Raw genomic sequence first — 17,532 nt, forward strand, 5'->3', positions numbered from 1 at the left:
AACCATTAGTTCAAAATAATGTCACACTGGAGGACTTCTTAGTCCGACTCCTGTAACCCTCATTTTATTAGGAGTAAGAGAAGTCAAAGGAAGAGTGTTCTTTCTTCGACTTCCTGCTGTGTAGACAGCACCAAAAGCTGAATTAAGCTACTTCAACTTCATCTTTTGGAAATTGAACATCTGTTGCGTAGATGAGCCCTTACAGACCACATCACCTTATAATTTAGATTGTATTGTTGGTTTTGATTAACCAGAATCATAGAAAGCAGGGGTATTAGGATGTGTGGTGGAGAGAGAGGGGAAGGTTTGCTCATATTCATGAGCTAGTGTCATTTCAGGTTGTCAAGAGTTCTGGAAATAACTAACTGATTTTTTTTCACTTATCTGCCCCATTTTTGTATTTCCATTGTTTCATATCCTTATGGTTGTCTGCAAAGTGGTATTTTCAGCAGCACTCCTATGAATGCCATAAAAGCCCTGTTTGATTTATGATAAATGTTAATTGCCTTTATATAGTTTACAGTCTGTCCAAATAAGTGCTCCAGGACAGCAAATACCATGCTCATTCAAGCACACGATGTTCTGAATATTATCTACTAAAGCCATTGTGAATTAAATGAACCAGATAATATGTGATGAAATGTTTATTCACTTGTTTGGCTCACAAGACAGTATATATTAGTATATTCCTAGTTGTCTTGTCCAGAAGGTACAAAAGAGTTACTTTTCAGTGTTAGTTTCTTCACATTGTTTATTTTTCCTCTATAAACATTTAACATTTTCTTTGTTTGGGATGTAAGAATATAAATATGTGCTTCAAGGCCAACAAATTTGCCCTGGGCAAAATACCAAACCACCCAGAGGCTGAAACACAAACTGGTTTATTCTTTATTTTAAAAAGGAATGCAGTGCTAAAATCCAGCAGTGCTTCCTCTAAGACAGGGACAAAAAAGGCATCTCTGTTCTTATGACCCAGGTCTAAGGAATGAAAGAGTCCTAGAGCATTTGACAATATTCATCCAATACCCTTCTGTAAGTGGAAGACATTTACCCATAACTCATAATGTACTCCCTGCATATCATCCTTTTGCCTACAGGGACTAGTTCCAAGTATATCTATCACAGGAAAGTATCAGCAGTGACACATCAGCTAGTGCACTCCACGGTGAAAGATTGCAGATTGTGATCATAGCACCTTCCTCATGGTGTCATTATTGACCTCCCATAACCTAAGACAATCTTTGAAAACAGTTTAACCATCCACATTCCAAAGTCATTTTAATGAGATTTTCTTACAGTGCTTTTGTAGTAATCAACTCTGTAAGGAAGTTTGTTGTATGCCGGAGGGATGTGGGCAGCACATATTGTGGCCTCTACAAGGGTATTATCAGGACTGTCCTTGGGATTTTTGGTGCCTTACACTGTACTAATAAACTGGTGCCCTATACAAGACTTGCTCTTAGCAAAACAAACATAAGTTTACAGTGTTGGAAAACTTGCCTCGTGAACTTTATTCAAACTAGTTTAAACAAACTAAGCCCACTATAATACTAAGCCAACAATGTGCAACCCAGGTTGGTGAGTGGGTTGCTTGAGTGGCCCTCCTTCATCTCAGTAGGCCAGACGATTGTCATAACCAAGACGGTCTCCCACAGTAAGGTAGTTTTGCTAACTGCGCTTGTGTGCCTAAAATTTGGAGAGTGAGCTGACTGAACTGTAAGAGAGTTTTGATGTAATGCAGAGTGAGCATACAACTCTCACAGCCAATCATAGAATCATAGAATACTAGAACTGGAAGGTGTTACATAAAAAAGCCTCCACCTGATGCATTTTCTGGAAATACATTGAACTGTAAGGTCTAAGGTTTTAAACTGCAACTCATTGTAATCTTTGTCATACTTTGCAACTTTGTAACTCTCAGCAACTGTGCTTTATAAGTTCATAAACTTACTGTAAGCTGCACCTTTATAACCTTTGTAACTCTCAGCTACTTTGTTTATAACTTGCTCTAAACTGCATTCTCCCCTGAGTGATGAAGTGGTGTGTGTGTGTTTAGTAGGAGTTACAAGGCTGAGGCTGGAACACATGGTGATGAGCAGGGCTCGCCGAACCGTGGCGAGCCCCACTCGCCAGCCGCGCTGTCCGGCGATCTGCACATGCGCAGATCATTCTGCGCAAGCGCAGATCGCCTGAACCCGGCTCTTCTGGGTTGCAATCTACTCGCCACGGGCGAGTGGATTGCATTATTTGTCGAGCCCTGGTGATGAGTCATCAGACTGCTACTTTGCTGGATAAAGGGAAATCTGGGTATGCTCCCTGGTGATGAGGTACATGAGTCACAGGGGCCATTCAGACACAATAAAAAGAGAGGAAGCACATTTGGGACTATCTCTTTCTTCCCCTGCTCCTGAGAAACTCCTCGCTACAGCCAGTGTTTTTCCTGACTAGCTCCCCAGCCATGATCAGCAGACAGACTCTCCAGAATCTATATGTCTTAGCTCCTTCTGCAACCCATATGCCTGCGTAAGTGTGTGAGGGCAGGAATGAATGTGTGTGAATGAGTGGAGGTGTGTGTGTGTGTGTGTGAGTGAGAGAGAGAGCTGGTTCCCCTCTAGTTTATCCCTTTGGTGGCAGCTCTGTCTTCTTTGGTTTAAGCTTCTAGTGCATACAGTGGAGTGTTAATTCCTCAAACAATAAACCCATGCTAATGTAACCCTGGGTGCTCTCCAGTGGGAATTTTTTGGGATAACAGAAGGAACCTTGTGAGGTCATTGAGTGCAGTCCCCTGCCCTCATGGCAGGACCAAGCACCATCTAGACCTTCCCTGATAGATGTCTATGTAAGCTGCTCTTAAATATCACCAGAGATTGAGATTCCACAATCTCCCTTGGCAGTTCATTCCTGGGAGGTAATTTATCCAATATTATGTACAATCATCATCACTTCACTTCATGTGCCCTTGCTTTACATGTGTGTCACTTTAGTAACACCGGGTGGAAAAAATATACACAGATTGTAACCATAGGAATCTGGCAGTCCTGTGTGTGGCCTCAATGAAGCTATGACTTACAGCTGTTGAGAATTTGGCACAACCGTCAGAAAAAGGTCTCACAGCCTGTTGGCTGTGCCAGTTTCCTAGCAGAAACCTCCCTCACAAACAGTATTCTCTGCAAACAGGCCAAGGACTGAATCACCTTCCTGTGTCTACTGGTGGCTTCTCCAAAAGAGGGCTCAGGCCCATCAGGTGGGCATCATGGGGAATTTTTATTGCTAATTACCATTTAATCAATGGTTCAGCACAATGGTTTGGCTCACTGCAGTGTTTAAATAGAAAATATTGAGGCATACAGAGTGCCCCATTGTTTAGAATGGGGTCAAAATCAATGGGTGTTTCTGTAGCTAGGTTGCCAAAGATAATTTACAGAACTAAGTTTTGAAACAACAGATCATCAACTGTACTTGCAGAATAGATCTCTTTGCTTCCCTTCTCAATTTTCTGCAGTTCCCAGCCTCTGACTTATATTCAGCACCAAAGCTTTTTCATCTTTCCATTTGTAACATATCCTTACATTTTACAGCTGCCTCTACACCCATTTAAATCAGGTTTTATTTTTATTTTTTAACAAATTCATCCTTCTTCCTTGATTATGGGATTATGGCCTCTGGGGCATTTAGTAAAAAGTTCTTAGATACTTCCTCATTATCATTCATATTGTTCTGATTAAATCCTTCCTCCTAGCTGATTTGGTTTATAATTGTTTTTAGCTTTGTGAAACTGGTCTTTTTAAAGAACCAAGTTTGTGTATATATAGCTCTGGTCCGGATTTCACTCTGTTTAAAAATGATAAATGTGATCAAGTCATGATTACTTGTACCTAAGCAACTGTTAATTTTTAGTTCAGTAATCAGTTCCTCTTTATCTGTCAAGATGTGGTCTAATATAGAATTTCCTGCAAGTTAGCTGCAACACATTTTTGAGTTAGGAAATTGCTTTCTATAATATATAGAAATTCCAAGGATGATTTAATACTGGCAACATGAAATCTCCTTCATGTGTCACTCAAAGTGGAGTCCTCCCCCCCAATGACCACCCATCGTTTTTCTCCCACACAGTACAGAGAGGTGCACAAAGAGGCAGTCATCTAGTTCCTTAGCTGATTTGGTGGTCTGTAAGTACACATGACTAAATACCCTAACTTGTGCTGTATCTATTACAACATAGTCATCACACCATAGTCAGCAGTGGGTGTCTGGCAAACAAAGTCAGATCTACAGCTATTCTTGGCTTTCCTAAAAGTTTGGTTGATTCTGATTGAATTGACAATGAATTTATTACATAATATGGTTTTTCTTTTTTAACAAAACCTTTCATATAATGTGATTTGAATTGTGTGTTTTCTCTCCATTCTATAAATATGTGGTTGGTTGATTTTGCATTTAGCAGTTTCCCAAAGGGGAGTACATCCATCAGGCAGATTAGATTGCAGTAGTTATCAGTGTCCCATTTCCTGAGCAATTGTTTTCAAATAGTGGCGGATTGTTCCTGGCCTGTTTGACTGACATGTTTGTGCTACTTTACTCAGAATGGTTGATGTTGTTGGCAGCTTCTTGTTTGAGGTTTTGATCATTGGAAACATTTTAAAGAAATTATTTCAGTTCTTAGGCATAATCAATATCTGAGTAGCCTTAAAAATACAGGAATGTTCTTCCTGTGCTATTGCTTTTTCCTGTGCTATAACTCAGTGGCTTGAGCATTGGCCTGCTAAACCTAGGGTTGTGAGTTCAATCCTTGAGGGAGGGATTTAGGACAAAATTTATGAGGGATGGTACTTGGTCCTGCCATGAGGGCGGAGGACTAGACTCAATCACTTTGCAAGGTCCCTTCCAGCTCTATGAGATAGGTATGTATATATATTTTTCCTGCCATGAGGGCAGGGGACTGGACTCGATGACTTCTCGAGGTCCCTTCCAGTCCTAGTATTCTATGATTCTCTTCCTAATTCTGTATACTATACAGGATATGCATCTCTCTCTCTCCTTCTCTCTCTGTCTCTGTCTGTCTCTCTCTCAAGCTTTTCATGCTGTCAGTAAAAGCAATGTGGTGCAACCTCTGCTAAAGAGCCATTTAGTGGGTTTAATCAGAGATCTTTTACTAAAACTTTCCTGATGCATCAGCATGCACTTAGTAGGTTTGCATAATAAAACATGATCAGTGCAGAATTCCCATCAGAATTTGCTAATTTCTTTTCTCAGTTATATCCCACTTTATGCATGCTGTGCCAGTCACAGTGGAGGACAGCACTGGATTTGATGCTTGAGAGCTCTTTGGCATATGAATTATGGGTAATAAATTCTATCTATTATGTTATCTGCTTCAGAATGATTTCAAACCACACAATGGGTGGAAGCCATTCTAGATCCATCGGCTTCAGAGATGCTGCCCCAACTTATGCCTGTTTAGGAGCCTAGTCAAGACAGGAATCAGTAACTAATAGCCTATAATTTCTCTCTCTCCCGTCCTTTGCTTTTTCAGACTACCCTTTTTCACAGCTTCTTCTAGATATGATTTTGAAATCTCTGGCCTGACAATTGATACTAGTTGCAGTGTTGTCAACCATAAGCTTTCTAAAATCATACTAATTCCTGAAAATTCATTTGTTTCAAAACCACAGGATTTTAGAAAGAAATATTGGATTCTTTTATTTACTGTCTAGTTTCAAAGCTTTTAGGTTTCAAACTTTTCTTTGCCACCCTAAGGGCCAGAAAGTTGAGTTTCTCAAGTTATCATTCTCATGTTTCAGGGCAACTATAGACAAGGCACACATTTCTAGGCTTCCAACCTCCCCACTGTCTCTTCTCGTGGATGGAGACATGTTTCCCTCTTCCTACTGACTGGGGTATTAATAGGCTGTATTACACTGTGAATTTCCCTGCAAAATAGACTGCCTAAGCAAGCCAGCATTTTTTGCTTTGCTTTCTCTTTGAAGATTATGTACATAGTAATTGCCCACAATTTTAAATGATCACACACACAGCTCTTTCTAACAAATTATGTTTCTGCTGAAAGTAAAAGCATTACGTGGGAAACATACTGCAACAATAAAATAACTCACGTGCATGATAATATGGGTATCGGAGGTCACCTTCTCCCTCACATCAGCACAACAGCACTGATCAATGTCAGTCCTCCCAACCCTTCCATGAGGATAGGTGCTCAGCCATTACACAGACAGTCCTCTTTGTTTGTAGGACCAGAACAAAAGCCTTGAACCAGTTTAATGCAGGCTATTTATCGAGAAATGCATTCTTTGTTGACCTCTGGATAATCCAGTTTTAACTAGTAAGTGAGCATCATGAGGAGAAACTGTTACAACATTGATGAACTTACTTTAACCGTTCCCCAGTAATCTTCATTCCTGGAAGGGCTGAGGCTACTTTAGCCCCATGGAATTACATGGCCTAGAATTATACATAAATTAAATGCAATTAGATCTCCCACAGTTTTTGCAGGAAATTGCCTTTTTTATTACTTACATGGCTCCAGGTACTAGACTTTCAGAAAACTAGCCAATATTGCAAGACTCAGAAGAAAATCCCCATGGAGTGATAATATTGTAGCTTTTATATCTCTAACTCAGTCTAGGTCTGCACTGACGGAGAAAAATCGATGTAAGATATGCAATTCCAGCTACAACAATTGCATAGCTGGAGTCAAAATACCTTACATTGATTTTCTGGGATGGCCCCACAGTGGGAGGCCAATGGGAGAAAGTCTCCCATTGACTTCCCTTATTCCCACGACTGCGAGAAGTACTGTGGTTGACAGGTGCACCCTCAGCATTTGATTTATTGGATCTTTACTAGACCCACTATATCTAACTCCAGAAGATTGATCACTGGAGCACTGATCCTCCAGTAAGTCTAGACCAGCCCTCAGTGGAAAAGCCAAAGATTAAGCAAATTTGGAAACTAAGCTATTCTCTTACTCTACTGTGCCTGATTGAGGAAGATTAGTAGAGTGTTGTATGGAAGGTTTCATTGTCCTGTGGATTGAAGAATGCAATATTCAAGTCCTTTGTTACAAGCTTTTGTCTGTGTACAGGTCTAGGCAAACTTAGGATAGTGTCCAGTGACTGCTTAGGAAAAGTGGATATTATCTAAGGTCCTCTGTTTGGTATTAACCTTTGTTTTGACTATGTGACTGCACCTCCACCGTGTGTTTTCATCCTTTGTCCCCTGTACCCAGTGAAATTCAGGGCTCTCCTTGACCCCCACAGCTGAAATAGGCATCCTTTTGTTTTGATGGGCCTTGCCCACTGTCCTGAGATTTCAACAGGCTACCCTCTTTTACAAAGAAACACTAAAATTACTTTGCAGTTGTTATTTAAAAACCCAGGTGAAACCACACACATCATTCTCAGTTTCCCTGTAGTATGGCCAGGAACTGAGCTGCAAGACATGAGCACTCCCTTTTTGGAAATGCATTTTCAGCACTTTTCCAGGCTGCTTCTTCATAGTCTTTGTGTCCTGCTAGATACATAACTGCTGCAGGATTTCCATTCAATGTATTTAAGGGGGAGCCACCACAGACTTTGAATTACTGGCTTATTTTGTATGGTTGTATGTAATGTTCCTCAGGATAGAAGGCAGGGCATCACTTGCTAGAAGGGCTCTTTCTAAGAAAATCTGCTCACTGTGGCTTGGGATGGTGCTTCGGATCTGCAACCCAGGAAGGAGGGGGGAGGGAGGGTTGACAGAATGGGTTATCACTGATCTGAGTGGCTGCTGTTTGCAAAAAAGTGGGTGGCAGATTCCTGGGATAAAGAGAAGTAAGGAAGTTGTCCCATGGAATTGTAGAATGCTTCCATATGCATTCTGAGACCTGAGTTTGCAGCTACAGTGCAAAGAAATAGATCTCAAATCATGCATTCAGGCTTGACCCAAGCTTACACCTTCCAGCCCTGGAGGGTTCTAAGACTGGTTCATACCCTGGGTTAGTGCAATTGGGGTACATCTACACTGCAACGCTATTTCAGGTTACCAGAGTGTACTGAAACAGCTTTGCCGTGTCTTCACAGCAAGCCCATTATTTCAAGATAGTTATTCTGACATCCCTGTAAACCTCATTCTATGAGGAGGAAGGAAATAGCACTTTTGGAATAGTCCTTTATTTCAAAATTTGGTGCTATGTAGACCGTGCCAAATGGCACCTTCAAAATGCACTCTCTAAGACAGGTAACTGAAAGTATGAGTGTCTATTTATGCGTGCACACACACACTCATTTTACACATTATCATGCCACTTTCCTCACCCAGTTTAATGGGTTGCATATGCAAATATCCATTTTTCACAGTAAGGGTTGGCACATGCAATGGGTACATACTCTAAGATTCTTTATATGATGTAGAAGGCAACTTTGAAAAATGAAACAGTAAAATTTGATATGCACATTTCCATGTCTGTTTTTGCATTGTGCTTCTAAATTTTGGCAAGTGAATCAAACAAGGAAGAGATTGCCCTGAAATATATCCATTTTTAAATCAAAATTACCTTTATAACTTATAATTCTCAAATAAAATTCCCACTTTCCAAAATATTTATTTTAAATGAGTCCTGTACAAAATCCTGTATTTTGTCCCCCTCCTCCAACTGTATTCTACTGTAGTCACAATAAAAGCATTTTTACAAACTTGCATAATTAATCAGCTCATTACATTTTATCTTGTGGAATACCAACTGCTAGCTGTCCATTTACTGTAGGGCATAATGTTGGCAGTATCATGACAAATATCCCCAACAAACAGCTATTACAGTCCATAAAATTAAACACCATGTAAAAGGATAAACTGGCTGTGCAAGATTGTTTTGTGTATTGCATGCGAAAATTTGATGCTACATTTTCTAGTATGAAATCTAGTATTTTAATAGTATCACACAAAGTTTGCTCTTGAGAAGTGGAGTTCTTGTACAGATTTCTTTGTGTAAAGCTCAAAAGAGTGCTTCCACATAAAAACCTGCTGACGAGCTAGGTGGTACATGATCTTGTTTCACTGTTGTGCAAAGATAATTATCCCTTGAATATAGAGTGTTTTACCAACATTTTGAATTGGTCAGTATTTTTCTATCAATATTTTTTTCAGTGAAAAATGATTGATTTTTGAGAATTAAAATATGAGTATTTTGAATTGTTCCAATTTTTCAAAAAAAAACAAAAACAAAAACAAATAAGAACTGAAAACTGTCTGATTTTTGATAAATGAAATGTGCAATGTTTGCTCAAAAAGCAAAACTCTTCTGTAAAAAATTTAAAATAGGTAATTTAGCAGAAAAACAGATTTTTCTGATCAGTTTTATAAATAATTAATTGACACAGCTACCCTATACAATAGCTGGGTATTTCCGTGCCATGTATAGGAAAATGAGGGCTACAACTTCAGAGTCTCCATTTTCAAAAGTGTCCAGTAATTTTGGTGGAAAGTGTCTAAGGATTGTATTGTAATATACATGTGAAACACTGTGGAGCCAAGACAGCACATGCAACATTATCTTTAGCATTTCGTACCTTTAACTTTTTTTCCATTCTACACATATTCTCAAAAGTAGTTGTTAGAATTGCCACTGGAAGGGGTCACAGATGTCTATTGAGCAGCACTTAGATAAGTGAAGAAGGAGAAACTAATTGAGCTGGTAGTATCAGTATAGGGGGAGAGCTGCAATAGGACAGGAGTACATGGGGAAAGAAACAGTATTTGTGAGCAGACAGAATTGGGAGCCTCTATAACCACTAGAAAATACTCCTTTCTATGTCATGGTATTGAAACAGTCCTCAGTCTTCACATTACTTGTTTGTCAGCAAACAGGTGTGAAATCCAGGGGCAAATTGGCTGGTCTTCAGTGAGAATAATCCACTACTGCCACCCTGTTAAAAGTTCCAGTGGTACAGATCTGTGCTAATCCCTGCTGCTAACCCAGGCTGCTGGGTCAATATTGTTTTGAGTGATTAGATTTCTGTATTTTCAGCTTGTATTTAAAAACTTAATGGGCTGTGAGTTTTACAAGTGTGTGTATGGTTTCTTATGGCAGCCAAGTCAAGAACCAAAAAGGTAGGAAATGCACTGCAACCTAAATGATGTTCTTTAATGTAGTTTTGCATGCACTATGTACACACATGACTCTGTAAACCATTTGAAGCACTCCATACTAATTATACATAGATAGCCATGACATATTCATCGGTTTCTTCATTTGAAGCATTTAAAACCCTCCAAAATTAAAATAATAAAGAGTGTGGTGGGTTTTTTTGTTTGTTGATTTTGACTCCAAGAGAATGTTGAAACCAGATATGGCTGTACTAAGTGGTATTAGTGTCGAATCCAGCATTATGGTTCACACTTAAAGTATTATCAGAAAAGCTTTTTGCACATATTGTACACGGGCATATATAGACAGAGCTTCAAGCTATGGGGAAGAAATATACTGTACAGAGAATATCTAGGGTTCCCTCCCCCCCCCACCCCTTCAGTATTATTTGTGTTTCTGCATCTTCACTGATCCTTGTCTTTAAGGGATTTGGTGAATCAGTTTTATCCTCATTTGAAGAAGCCAATATGTTTCATTTTATTCTGTATGTTCAGCTTAGCTGCAGCTTACTTAGCCACAGCAATGGGTACTTTACCATTACACAAGAAAGCATTGCAGTCCAGAGCAGAGGGAGAGATGGCAGACTGATAGCTCTCCAAAGTTGAGGGTGATAAATTATCCATGAGCTCACAAAGATCAAGGTCTGAAATGATTTCGCTTTAAAAAGGCAACATAAATGCATCTGTGTGATGATCTTGACGAAGGCCTGCAGAGTCACACAATGACAAATCAAGCCCCATCAGTAACTGTAAAAGTTTCTGAACTGCTCTGCCTTTTTAAGATACCGATTCCGCTCTGGTGCTCTATAGGGATTTTTTTAATGGCAACCAACATTTAAAACCTAAGCTGGGTTATGTACCTTTCCCTTTTTTTTGGGGGGGGGGGGGGAAGGTAGGGGAAAAAGGAACAGTAATAAGCACAGAATAGTTTGACCACAATACTAGCCTCCTAAATATTTTCAATTGCCAAATGACTACCCATTCAGCAAATGCATGGTAGGGTATCACCTGAGTATGAAATATCTCATTGCAACTCAAACAAACAAAAAACAGGAACAAAATAGGAAATGTGATACCTACTTTTATATTACTAATGTTACAACAAATTATTCTGCCCCTAATTTTAAAAGTATGTTGTCAAGGCTGTTATCCACTTTGACACTCAAGAGAAGAAGGTAGGGGCTCCCACACGGCTTTAAAATCCTCTGCCACTAAAGGCTTCTGCTTAAAAACTCCCCAAGATCACAGATTCCCCGACCTTCAGTGATATGCTGCCACCACCCAAATGCAGAAACCTCTTTAAGAACCCAGGAAGACGCTCCTGGGAGTTGCTTCCTGTGAGGTACTCTCAAGCTTTCTAATTCTCCCTCCAGAGAGTGCTTGAAAACAAACTGAAATTTCTTAATAGCAGACCTTTCAATCCCAGATATGTGAAAGTGGAACTTCCAGCCTTCTAGGACACAGGAATCAGACAATTGTCTTAAAAAATGATTTTATTAACAAAACAAAGAAGATATACTTAGTAAAGCATATTTGGTTGCTAGGTGTTGCAGGGAAACTGAAAAAGTCACATTTAAAGACATAGAGAATTGCTTTCCTGGGATTCAGTTTAAAAGTTACAGGGTACAGCGGAGAGGAGAAGGACATAGACTCAACACAGAGGAATTCACACACCCAAAAATAAATAAAGGGACCTCCTCATATAGGAAGGTCCCACTTCAATTAAAAACCTCTCAGTCTCCTTTCTTGGCTCTTCTGGCTCCCTAGCAACACTTCCTGGAGACTCTCAAGGATCTATTGTCTCTGGCTTTAAGCTTTTAGTTAACTGAGTGGCTGGGATGTCCAGAGAAGGAAAGTACTTCACCCATTCCTCACATATGTAATCACTATTTTAGAACTGAGTAGACAGGGTTTGAACTCACAAGTCTGGGGTTGCTAAGTCAATACCCTAACCCCTATGCCATGTGAGAACCCATACTATACAACCCCACATGCCTTCCTTCAGAGCCCCCCTTATCCAGCCTTCCTCAAGGGGCAGCTGGTGCTGGCCATCACGCTAGTGATACTCCCTGGGTTGGTGGGTGGCCGGGGATTGAACTGTTACCCCCTCCCACAAGTGCCAAAAAAAAAAAAATTCCAATTGATTAAGAACTTTTGAAAAATGTAGATTTGGCAAAAGTTTCAGCTTAAATTTTTTTCCCAGTTCTACTTCAGAGAGATGGTGGGGCAGCTCCTAAAGGAAAGCATTCTAGGCACAAAAGAAAAATGTAGGCAAATGTAGGTCCTCTATTTAGTGGAGAAGAAGAGCTAATAATTGACATCAACAAGGCTGAGGTTTTTAACGTCTACTATTGTCTTCACTGAAAACATTAATGGCGACAAGATCCTCAATACAATTAATATTAACAAAAAGAAGGAAGAAACCTACACTAAAATAGAGGAAGAACAGGTCAAAATATGTAGATATAGTCAATGTATTCAGGTTGTCAGGGCCTGAGGAAAATTACTTTTGGATACTTAAGGAACTTGTGAAAGCAACCTTGGAATTGTAGATGGTTTGCTGAAGAACTCATGGAAGTTGAGCTTAATCCTTCAGAAATTGAGAAGATCATATACAGTACCTATCTGTAAAGAAACATATTTGAATAAGGCAGGTGTGCAATTGGCAAAGAGGAGTTATCAATGGCCTGCTATCTAACTGGGGAGATGTATCTAGTGGAGTCCTACAGAGGTAGGTTCTGGATCTTGTACTCTTCAATATTTTCATTAATGATTTTGGTAATGGAGTGGATAGTATGAACTTTGGGGATTAGGGTTAGAACTGGCAAATTGGCAAATTAGTAATTGATCAAAAAAGCTCAATAAAGGTAAGTGCAAAGTCCTACACTTAGACCTATCTCCACTTGTGGTGCCTTATAAAACACCCTGCAGGGAAAGGCTGCTTCCACATTGAGTTGTGTAGCTGTACATGACAATGGGGAATGCTCTGGCAGCAAGGAGGCAGCCAGACTCTTATGTTGCTAAAAATAGCATTGTAGGCATGGGAAACACTGCTTGGATGTGTAGAGAGCTATATGACCTAGAACTCTAGGGTTCTGGAGTGTTGTCTCTGCTCATCAATGTAGTGCCTCACCATCTAACTATTTATACCTGTGTTAGCTGGAATTAGTGTCTATACTCTACATCAGTGGTCTCCAACCTTTTTACACCCAAGATCACTTTTTAAATGATCAAACAAGCCAAGATCTACTGCCCTGTCTCTTCCTTGAAGCCCCGCCTCTTCCTTGAAACCCTCTCTATTCTCCTCCTCTCCATCACTTGCTATACCCAACCCTTATACTGCTACTTCCCCCCCCCCCCCCCCAATTCTTCTGTAGGAAGAAGTTTTTCCAACATTTGGCCTGTCTAGACTGGACCAAATGTCAGAAAAACACCTTCTTTTTGGAAGCCCCCTTATTCCTCATGGAAAGAGGACTATAGGAGTGACCAAAAGATCATGTTTGCTCTTCCACTAAAAGAAGTGGAAGAACAAATGCATCCCTGGATGCAGAAGAGTTTTTCTGGAATATCTGCAGAATCCTGAAAAACTCCTGCTGTCTAGCCGTACCTTCGCTGGGCTGAGACAGGATGTGTAGGCTCTGGGGTGGTAATGAGGAATTTTGGTGTGGGAAGGGGTGAGAGGTGCAAGCTTTGAGAGGAAATCTGGATTCAGAAGGAGGTGGATAAGGGTGGCTTGGGGAGGGGGCTCCAGGCCGGGCAGTGTTGGTGTCAGATGTAGGGTTAGGGTACTAAGCAAGCCACAGACTTGTGGATGTGAGGGTTCAGGAATTTGGGTTGGGGTATGTGAGGGGCTGAGGGCAAGGGGTTCCAGTGTATGATAGGCTCAGATGTAGGGTCTCGGGGAAAGGGGAGTGGAGGAGTGTTATGATGCTGTGGCCAGATGGGGATTTGGCCCAAATTGGGGGTTTGTTGGCCAGGCTTCATTTTTAAATAAAATACTATTTCAAACATAAAAAGTTTCTGTATTGTCTTTATTTCTGAGAAGGGCAGGGAACCTGTTTTGAGTCAGGGGTCACTGACCCACAGAAAGGTCAGTTGGGGCCACACAAGTGAGATGCAAAAAAACCCTCCTCCAGCCCCCCGCTCCCAAAGCTTCACTAATGTGGCCCCAACTGTGTTGGTGGGAGCAGGGGACATAGTGCTAGTGGGTGCTTCAGCAGGGGATAGGGTGCCAGTGGGGACAGAGTTCTGCGGCTGGGGACAGGGGAGAGGGAACAGAGGGCTGGGGAGTTGGGAGAGGGAACAAGGGAATGGGGACAGGGGCGAGGGAACAGGGTGCCAGGAGGGCAGGGGACAGGGTGCCAGTGAGGACAGGTTTTTGAGGCTTGGGAGTGGGGAGAGGGAACAGAGGGCCAGGGAGAGGGAACAGGGGGCCAGTGGGGGCAGAGAGTCCCCTGCAGCCGCCTCCTCCCAGGATTCTCCCCACCCCCCAGAGGGAAGCCGGCGCGTGCCTCCTCCTCCCTCGGCGCAGCCAAACCCCCACACGCATCTGCCCGGGTTCAACCCCCGCTCCCGTAGTGCAGGGAAACCCCTGCGCTCGGCTGACCCCGCACTCCTCCTGCAGCACACCACAGAGGTAGGTTGTGGAGGCAGGTAGTGGGGCTTCTCGGGGTTGGAGGGAAAATGGGAAGTGAGGGGGGCCTGAACGCCTCGTGATCGACTGGTCGAGGCCTTGCGATTGACCAGTCTATCGCAATCGACCAGTTGGTGACCATGGCTCTACATGCTGCCACTAGTGTGGACAGACGCTTAGAAAGAAAGAAAAAATTAAAATGCCCATCTACAAAACGGGGGAATAGCTGATAAAGTTATTGTGCTTCTGAAAAGGGTCTAGGGATTACAGTGGATCAGAAATTGAACATAAATCAATAATGCGATGAAATTTTTGAAAAGTCTAATCCTTTGAAGTGTATTAACAGGAAAGGTATATGTAAGACACAGTGGGGTAATTTTCCCATGGTACTTGGCCTCTATGTAAGCCCTCAGCTGTAAAATTTATTCTCAAATTTACCCACATATTCTTGAAGTAAGTCCAGAGGAGATGAAGAAAAATGCTGAAAGGTTTATGGCAAGTCTGCACTACAAAAATAAGTCAACTTAAGTGATGTTGACGTACAGCCTCTGCAATAATTAAATCACTTTTTGAATTTATGCTCCTTGTGTTCAGACTCCCCAGGGGCATTCACACCAATTTACTTCTCAGTGTGGGGCACTGTGAGACAGATTCTGAAAGGCAGCAGTAGATAAGGTAAGCAACTCAATATCTACACTGACACTGCATTGACTTAATTGCACTAAGGCTTTTGCAGCAGTGGAGTTATGAACTCAGTGTTATGGGTAAATTACATCAACTGCAACTATATTTTGGTGCACACATATAGCACTCTGTAGCAAAAGAACACAGTAATCAATTGTTCTCTGTTTCCACAGATGATCTTCAAGAAGTAATCTGATGTTCATCTGAAGAAGTGGGTTGCGCCCACGAAAGCTTGTGATACCATCTACATGTTTTGTTAGTCTTTAATTCTATTTGTTGTTTTTTAAAAAAGTTTTTTCTGATACAGACTAACTCTAGTACCTCTCTGAAGCTAGTAAAACACCTGTGAGGGATGGTCTGGGTCAGTGGTTTTCCAAGTTGGGTCATGGGCCCATCTGCTGCTCCCTCGGTTGGAAATGGCGAGCCACAGCCAAGCAAGGCTCTGGAGCTATGGACACGTGGACAAATAAAGTATTGTGGGCCCACCAGAAGTGCCCACAACCCAACATAGAAATCCAGTGTTCTAGGTATACTTAAACATGCCTCACTACATAGGGCTGGACTAATGATCTCTTTGGGTCCCTATCAGCCCTCTACTGTCTTTTTCTGAACTCTTCACAATGATGTGTATCTCTACTATCTTTAAAGTATTAAAGACAGGATTTTAAAAATAACTGCCTAAAATCAGTATTTTAAATCAATAATAATGCACCCAAATAAGTGGTCTGGGTTTTGGTTTTTTTTGGGGGGGGGAGGGAGAGGCAGGGAAATGTTGATCATCCAACAGCCCCTTTTAAATTCTAAAATACAGATTTTAGAGCCTAATTTTATACAGTAATTTTAAGAACTCTTGGCCTAAGACTATTTCATTTTCAAAATCGAAAGTGCACTTTCCTATTAGAAGAGATCAAATACATTGTTTAGTGTTTTGGTTTTTATAGTGTGTAATATATATGAATAAATTAATCTGATTTGCAGTTTCATCATGAAATGGCAGAGATATAATTGGTCACAAGATGAAAATACCCACCAAGATCCTGAGTAGAATGTGAGATCTTGGAATGGTGCAAGTCTCCTGTTATGTAACTGTAGCGCCCCCTCTCCACCTGGTTACCTTCTTTAAAGCCAATCTCCTTACAGGTTTTGATGGATAGGTCTGGGTTCTTCTGGATCCCACCACCCACTCAACTTTATTTTTTCTGATGGATTCATTTGGCGGTACCTCCACCCCCCTCACTCCTTCCTGGCAGGGTCACCAGGGCAGCTTGGGAGGAAAATTCTAGCCCAGGGTAATCCCCACGTATTTGCCAGATAGTTGGAGACTCCCAGAAAATAGCACAAACACAATTATATTAAACAGGAGACAAATAGAACATAACAGGGTAAAACACTATTTTTAGGGTCACCGGTACCCAGCAACTGTAAGATCAGTGTCCCGTGGTACGCGTACTTTGTTGGGGCCTTTGATGACTGTTGACCACAAAATACTTCTCTGCAGTGGTTTAGCAGTGGGGCTGACTAGGTCCAGTACAGCCCAAAGGACTCACACATGGGAGAAGGCAGCAAATCCCTCCCCAGGTTTAATATGCAGCAGGTAATAAAATCCCCAAACAAATTCCCTGACTTACTAACTAAAAATTGGTGCACTCACACACTGCATGAACAAGCCTCAGGTTGAGAGATGACTCAGTCACTGCAGAGGGTCTGCTCTCTTCTCGCAGGGATCCTCTTCAGGCAGGAACCAGGCTGCTTTGGTCCCAGAATTTCCCCTCAGCGTGAAGAGGTGCAGGGCTCAAGGTGCAGGCCATACAACTGCACCAACATTCAAACTATAACCTCCTAGCCCAGCATTCAGACCCACACAGCAGGCAGCAGCCCTGAACTCACTGCTAGAGCAGAGCTGACCATGCGGTGACTCTCTCACCCAGGGAGCTAAAGCCAACTCAGCCTGGCTGGGGAAGCCTCCCAGCAAACTCCACAAACTGGGAATCAACAGTGGAGACATAAAACCCAGCGGAGGGATCCTGCCTTCAGGTCCCGAGAGGCCAGTTCTCAGGGGTAACCCTGCATGCAGG

Source organism: Pelodiscus sinensis, chromosome 6 (assembly GCF_052426305.1).
Source record: "Pelodiscus sinensis isolate ZL-2025 chromosome 6, ASM5242630v1, whole genome shotgun sequence".
In the NCBI taxonomy this organism is placed as follows: domain Eukaryota; kingdom Metazoa; phylum Chordata; order Testudines; family Trionychidae; genus Pelodiscus; species Pelodiscus sinensis.